Below are 8,142 nucleotides of genomic sequence, written 5' to 3'. Positions count from 1 at the left end.
GGATGTGCCATACATGTAAGTAGCTATACTGTTCTTAGTACTGCAGTGTCTCAGTGGTGTTGTACCTGGTTTCCCAAATGGGCAAAATCAATGTAGCTCGTGTGTCCAACATCAGTGTCGTCAGAGAGCACAGTATTGTTTGTGAAACCTGTGTTTATATAGTTGTATATGTGTTAGGTGGGGTGGGGGTTTACCGGGCTCAGCTTTGGCTGCTCGTTGCTCAAGAATCCAATACTGAGAGACAAGTGTTGGGTAAAAGTAAAGATAGCTTTATTGAGGAATCTGGTAATCCTGGGGAGAAGGTGGACTCATGACCCAAAGAACCAACTCCCCACTGTCAATCGGGGGCAAGAGCTTTTAAGAGGGTGTTTCTGGGTTGGGGGAGGGGCTACATGCAGAACAGCACAGTCAGCTCCAACAATCCCTTTGAAACTAGTCGTGCGGTGGCCTGATCAGCATCATCACGGTTGTTTTAGGTACAGTTCATCTTTAATTTCAGGGTCAGTTTGTTATGAGGCCAGTTCTCAGAATTGTGTAAGATGGAGCAGCTTATGTGATGGCTGCAGTCCGGTCATCATGTAGTTAACCTTCTCCCACCTGGTGGGGGTTTTATTTAGTATCTGCAAAACAGCTCAAAGGATATGGCTCGGAATATTATTGATAGCCCTTGAGGAGAAACTAAAGGTCCTTGACTTCATTTAATGGCTAAACTATTATTATTGCGTTGGCCAAAAAGTCCGTTTGGGTTTTTCCGTAAGACATCATGGAAAAACCCAAACGAACTTTTTGGCCAACCCAATATTTTGTCTTGTTTGATTATTTTCCTTTGCTTCTGTATTTTCTCACTTCTCTGATTAAATTTATTCCTTGGCCAAAGTTTTTCTATATACAAGAGGCAGGCAGAGGACATGAGGGTATGTCCTGGGAAGATTGCTCTGTTACAGGGGGTTCATAGTGCAAAGTGAGTGCCAAGGGCGACATCTGGGAACCTCTGGTCTGGCACATCTGTGGTTTTCATGTATCACTGATTGACTCCTGCTGTATTCAAGGCATTGTATAGCTTGGATACCAGACACAGTCCTGCCTGGGAAAAGTGAGCACTGGGCCTAGAACTACGCTGCCAACATTTCTGGTGTCTTCTTTATTCTTTGTTTTAAGCTAAAATTCATGTAATGTTATTTTTTTTAATTTTTATTTTATATTGGAGTATAGTTGATTTACAATGTTGTGTTAGTTTCACTTGTATAGGAAAGTGATTCAGTTATACATATACATACATCTATTTTTTTTCAGATTCTTTTCCTATATAGGTTATTACAGAATACTGAGTAGAGTTCCCTATGCTATACAGTAGGCCCTTGTTGATTATCTATTTTATATATAGTAGTGTGTATATGTCAATCTCAACCTCCATCATGTAACATTAAAGTGTATAATTCAGTGACATCTTGTGGATTCACAGGGCTGTGCAACCATCACTTGTATCGAGTTCCAAAACATTTCCATCAGTCCAGCATAAAACTCCATACCCATTAAGCAGCCACTAGACATTCCTCCTCCCCCAGCACCTGGCAGCCACCAATTTGCTTCTGTTTCTTTGGATTTATCTATTCTGGACATTTCATATACACGTAATCATAATATGTGACATTTTGTGTCGGGCTTGTTTCACTGAGCATCATGTTTTTGAAGTTCATCCACAGTGCAGCATGTGTCAGGGCTTCATTCCTTTTAGTGGCTGAATAATATTCCATTGTATGGATATGCCACATTTTGTTTATCCCTTTATCTATGGATGGCCTATTTGAGTCATTTCCACCTTTTGGTGATTGTGAATAAGGCTGCTGTGAACATTTGTTTACCGGTTATTATGTGAGAGTATGTTTACAGTTCTCTTGGGTATATACGTGGAATATACCCAAGTGGAATTGCTGGGTCACATGGTAAATCAGTTTAACTCTTTGAGGAGCTGCCCGATGGCTTCTTAAAGAAATGTGTCCTATTGTAAAGCCACATCTGGCACAGGCTACCATTTGGAACTGCCCTGCCCTGGAGAATTCTGCCCTCTTCTGCAGTGAGAGCTGTTTGGAGCAGCCTGGTGGCAACAGAGCTGGATTTGGAGCAGGAAGACCTGCTCCCCCCGCCGTCCTGCCCAGACTCCTCAGCTGATCTGAACCCCATTCAATCCTCTGGGGGTCCCACTGAGCCTGAAAAATGAGGAGGGGTGGATGGTGCATCTCGGCCCCTCTGAGTGGACCCTCTAAGGTGTTCAACTGTTTGTCCTTTGTTTACCTGTATGCCCAGCTTGGGATACAACAGTAAAGTGGGAAACGCTGTCCTCTCCCTCATGGAATTGATGGTAGAAGGGGAGAGAGAGACACCAAATAAGAAAACCTAACATTTCCAACCTGTTACAAACCAGGAGGGAAAAGTGCAGGAAAACAGCGTACAGTAAGTCCCCTACATGTGAATGAGTTCCGTTCGGAGAGCGTGTTTGTAAGGCATCTCGCAAGCACTGAAGATGTTATCTCCAATTATTATTATTATTACTGCTATTTGTTAGCAGAGAACAGAGAAATGCTGTCCCCCCAGGTCAGCTGCTTGGAGAGTAAGGCTATGGGGTCCTCTGTTCCTTTAGACTACTCTGCAGGGGGTGATTGGCCAATGGCCTTACAAGATCCCTCTTGAACTCTAGGTCCACTCTAAACAATAGCTCTTCTCTTATTTGGGAGGCTGGGGTCAGCGGTTCAGACCCTAAAGTCACACACCTGGTCTTATATCCTGCCTCAGCCATGTATTCACTGTGTGACTATGGGTGAGATTCTTAACCCCTCTGGGCCTCACTTTCCACTCCCATAAAATGACATGATAAATAGAACCCATGTTCCAGGTTGACTGACCCTTGTGTGGGCCATGAGGTGGGCATCATCAAACCCACAACTGAGGGAGAATGTGGAGGTGGGGGGGGGTGTCCCAGGAAACAGATCCTGGGGGCACAAGGGTCTAATTTCTGGGATCATCTCAGTGGGATGAAGCTAGGCCTTTTGAGTATAAGATGGCAAGCAGTAGGAGTGAATAAAGCCCTAGAGCTGGGTTTGAGTCTGGGGAGGGTTCTGGTTACTGCTCTTTATTTACTGCTTCCCGAAGTGGGAATTAAATGCACTACTTGGCTCAAGTCTGGACATCTAACTAGATGTTCTGAGGTTTCTTCAAACTCTGTAGTTGATGGATAATTTCGTCTTTGTCTTATTGGGATCGTACTGGAGTTTTTAACCTACACCTAAACATCATGACAGAAATGGGTTGTTTATAGTTTCATTCATTCATTCATCCTGCTCTTGTGGATTTCAGGTGGTGATAAGTTCTGTGAAGTATGTAAAACAAGGTAACGGGACAGTCACAGAGATGGGAGGTGAGGTAGAATAGTCACGGCAGGCTTCACGGAGGAGGTGGTATTTGGGTTCAGACCTGAACGACAAGCTGGAGCCACACACACACAGAGTATTCCAGGAAGTGGGGACAGTGAGTGCAAAGGCCCTGTGGCCGGCAGAGCTGGGTGTGTTAAGGGATGGAGAAAAATAGAGGACGGTCAGCACATAGTGAGTGGAGAAATGAGGAGGAGCTGAGGCTGTGGAGGGGAGCAGAGGGCAGACGGTGCAGGCTTGTGGAACACCAGTCAGAGGCCTGACTTTTATTCAGCTCACAGTGGGAAAGACAGTGGACTGCTCAACAGTAAAAAGGAACCAACTACTGATGCACGCGACAGCATGGACGAGTCTCAGGACAAATATGCCGAGTGTAAGAAGCAAGACAGGAGCTCACGGTGTATGATTCCATTTACATGAAATTCTAGAAACCACGAACTAATCAGTGTTTGCTTGGTTGAGGGACAGATGACCAAGGGGGCAAGGAAATTTTGGGGGTGATGGATTCATTCACTATCTTGATTAGTGGTTGTGGTTTCTTGGGTGGACACAAATGTTAAACTGATCATACTGTACTTCTTAAATATGTCGTTTACATGTCAATGAAGCTGGGGAAGATTGTGTGGGAAGCCGCTAGTGGATTTCAGCGGTGAGGGGACATGATGTGGTTCAGCGAACAGACCTGGGGCAGAAGCCCGGATTGCAGCAGGGCCAGGGGATGCCGCTCAGGCAGAGAGGAGGGTGGAGGGGTCCCCGTGGAGCAGGCAGAGCTCAGCTTCAGGGAATTCAGACCCCGGTGCCCCTTCTGAACCAGCTGTTGAGTAAAAGAAGACCTTGCAAATTCACCTTTTCAAGAGATGAGTGTACATTTGAAGCCCATTTACTAAAATCTCATTTGACCCCTCAGTGAAACAGAATTGTTTTCCCTGGGTTGTTTGACAGACAGCTGTGTCTGTGAGTTCTGTGAAGGCAAGACTCAGGCAGAGTCCCTGCTGGAGCCACAGTGCCCAGCACAGGTGTTGGCACGTGCCAGGTGCTCGGTGCCAGGCCCGTGTGTCCTAACCCGTAGCCACCTTCATTCCCAGAGCAGATGGCACAACTCTCGGCCCTGCAAAGTCATCGACAGCAAAGACAGGCTCAGTGTGACCCCTCAGCTCTCCTTAACCAGGGGGAAAGTGGGCTGAGGGTTTCCTGCAACAGGTCTGGAAGTTCTGAAGAGAACAGGGTACCCGCTCCACCTCTAACTTGCTGTGTGACTGTGAGCAAGTCACTGTGCCTCTCTGGGCCTTCTGTTCTGAAAAAATGGGGGGTTGAAAGTATCACCTTCTGAGGCCCTCGCGAGCTCCACCTATTCCTTCATCCATTCACTCAAGAAACATCCTGCGATTGTAAAGTTTAAAAACAAAAAAAGGACGTCCAGATCACCCTTGTTAACCAGAAAGTGAAAAATCCCCAGGAAGTTCGCATTCCTAGAGCATTGCTGTTGAGGTTTTGCTATACTTTTCCTGGACTTGGTTTTGCTGAATTAGTGAAGCGGAATTGGGAAAGAGAATACAATAGCGTTCAAATTAATAAGCGTCCTGGCCCCCAACGGCTCCAGCCTTTATGTCTCAGACCCTATGCCCCTCATTGTTTTATTTTTTGTTTTTGCCCCGTGTTTTAATGCACACCTGTTTGGGAGTAGACTGACAGCAAGGTCAGAGAGTCACTTTTGGTGTCAGGCACGATAATAAATTCTGAACAATTCACACGGGAAGAAGCCTGGGGTCATAGGAAGTCAACCGGACAGGAGTCAAGCAACCTGGTCCCCACCCCAAATCTGCCTCCTCTGTAGTCGTGTGACCCCACTTGAAGTGTGACCCCTTCTCCTCTCCAGCCCCTGGGCCTCAATTTTCTAGGCTGGATCAGAGGATCTTTCAGGAGCCTCAACAAGGCGAAATGACAAAACCAGCTGCCTAAAGGGTCAGCAGGTGACCCTTTAGTCCTGTGAGTGAAGCAAGACTAGTGTGTGATGATAGGGAGTGGTGGGGACTGTGGCAAAATGAATGCTGCAAGCTCAGTATATCAGCTACAGGGGGAGTGTGCAAGCAGGGTAGCCAGATACTTTTGTAGTGATTGTATTTTGGGGGAGGGGCACCTCACCCTTTCAAATTATCAAGTCATTCTGATGTTTTCACCTGCTTAGGGGGTGGCCTTTAGGTTTCACTGCCTGATGAGTCTGAAAACTGTGTTAGGAAAGTTCATTTCTGTTCTGTGTCTTTATGTGATTTCGTTTGTTCTGTCTCCCTCTCTGGGGGGAATCCCTGGATGCCTTCCATTTTCTTTGGAAGAGTGAAACCTAATCCTTTACTCTAGCTCTTGTCCCCAGATTTCCTGTTGATAAGCAGGAAGGGCAAGGCTGACTTCAAGTAAGTGGGTGGATTCCAGGTGGGTGTGGTCAGTAGAAATTGTTCCATCTGCCTGGCGGGCCACAGGGTTTTCCCAGGCGTCTGCTAGTGATCCCCTCTCCAACCTGAGCTCATCTGAGCATCCCCAGCAAGGACACTGTGGAGAAAGGGAAAGTGAAACATTTGACAATCACTTTTTCTTTCAGTGGAGATTTTTTTTTTTTGCTTTGTTCTAGGGCTGGGGCCTGTCCCAGCAGAGAGAACCGGGAAGGGAGCATATGGTAAAAAAATGCTCATAGCTCTTTAGGGTTGTTTTCTAAGCCATAATTTGCATTTCTTGTTCATGTCTGAAATTAAAGTAGTAGAAAAAAAAAGCTTATCATAAGCCTGATGGGGAGGTGGTGGGTTGAGGTCTCCCCTTTCTGCACATGCTTGAACTTGAAACTCTTAGCACAACAAGGAGCTCCCAGCAGCTGTAGGGGAGGGTGTGGGGGAGGGGTGGCAGGTGGAGGCTCTGAATTCATCGGCCCCATCAGCTGAATCTGATCACTGCTGCCTGTGATGATGTGATTTAGGGATTCTTTCCCTAGATTCGCTGAGGGCCTGTCTTTTTTTTTTTAGTTGAAGTATATGTAGTTGATTTACGGTTAGTTTCAGGTGAACAACATAGTGATCCAATAGATTATACTCCATTTAATGTTATTATAAAATGTTGGCGACATTCCCTGTGCTGTCCTGTATATCTTTGTAGCTTATTTATTTTATGCTTAGTAGCTGGTACCTCTTGATCCCCTACCCCTATCTCGTCCATCCCCACTGGTAACCACTAGTTTGTTCTCTACATCCGTGAGTCTGTTTCTGTTTTGTTATATTCTTTTGTTTACTTTTTAAAATTCACACGTAAGTTGTGGTTGTATTGGTTTACCTTTCCCTACCTTGTTGTTTTTCTAACTAGGTATCTTCCTCCTCACTTTATCTTCTTCCTGCCCTCTGTCCTAAAGTCTTATTTTTTTAATTAATTAATTTTGGGGAGGGGGCCACATCATGCGGCATGTGGGATCTTAGTTCCCCGACCAGGGATCGAAACCGGGCTCCCTGCACTGCAAGTGCAGAGTCTTAACCATGGACCCCAGGGAAGTCCCTGTCCCAAAGTCTTAGATTAGCTCAGGCCTTCATCAATGACCAGATCTCGTGTGTGAGCATACGTGTGTGTGTGTGTGTGTGTGTGTGTGTGTTGGTGCACAGCCTCTGTGAGGGTACATGGGGGTCTGGACTTGTGTGTGTGTCTGGGTGTGTCTGTGGATGTTTGCTGAGGGATGGTTCTAGGTGTCTGTGATGTGTGTCTCTGTAGCCACTGTGAGTGGCTGTGTGTGCGTGTGTGTGTGTGTGTGTGTGTGTGTGTGTATGTGTCCCTGGGTATTTGCAGGAGAAAGAGAAGTGACAGAGCTACTTGGAGGTGTGTTTCCCTCCAGCGCTCCCTGAAGGCGGCTTCAGTCCCTCAGCTTGGGAGGCCTCCAAGGACTTCAGGCCAACCACCCCAGCGGGGGAATGGCTGTCACCTAGCTGATCTCAGGGACTAAGGGGTGAGAATGATCGTTCTTCTTCCACTCCCTACATGTAAGCTGCTTGGAATACTGCGTGTGTGTGGACACCCTGGCCTCCCCAACCTTGTCATCACTCCCCATGGTAGGGGGTGACTCCAGTTTGGAAAGACTTATTGAAACCTCCACAGCAGGGCCAGGCCTGGCCTGCATTCAGCCTGGGCTGGGGGAGCATTTATAAAACTCCCAATCTGGCCACACCCCAGACCAACTGGATCAGAATCTCCCAGGCTGCAACAAAGCCTGGGGCTGATTTCCCCACTGGGCACCTGGGGCCCATGATATTTTTAGGGACCCAGGGAAATGCTTGATTTTTAAATTTTTTTAATGAGGAGGGAAAAGCCTGAATAAAATAATAATGAATATATAATAATTAATCCAACCTGGATTATATTCCTTTTTGTATCAACGCAGCCTTAAAATACACTTTTGAATATATTTTTAAGGAGGGAGGGGCCCAGGGAAGTCCTCACATGGCTCCAGGTTGCAGGCCCTGGTCTACCATTGACGTGATAGACTCAATCGTGCCTCCCTTCTTTCAATAAATGTTTATTGGGTGTGTAATGTGTAAGGAGACAGCCCCCTTGCTCTTGGGGAATTTAAATAAGAATTTCATCTCCTATTGTCTTCACCAATCCTGCCAAGAACTCTTCCAGATGGAAAAGAAAAACATCTTTGCCGTTTTACAGATAAAATAATGAAGAAGGACTTCCCTGGCAGTCCAGTGGT

Source organism: Monodon monoceros, unplaced genomic scaffold, assembly GCF_005190385.1.
Source record: "Monodon monoceros isolate NGI ecotype Baffin Bay Population unplaced genomic scaffold, NGI_Narwhal_1 Super_Scaffold_13, whole genome shotgun sequence".
Lineage (NCBI taxonomy): Eukaryota > Metazoa > Chordata > Mammalia > Artiodactyla > Monodontidae > Monodon > Monodon monoceros.
The sequence above is the reverse complement of the archived record's forward strand: the minus strand, read 5'-3'. Positions refer to the sequence as shown.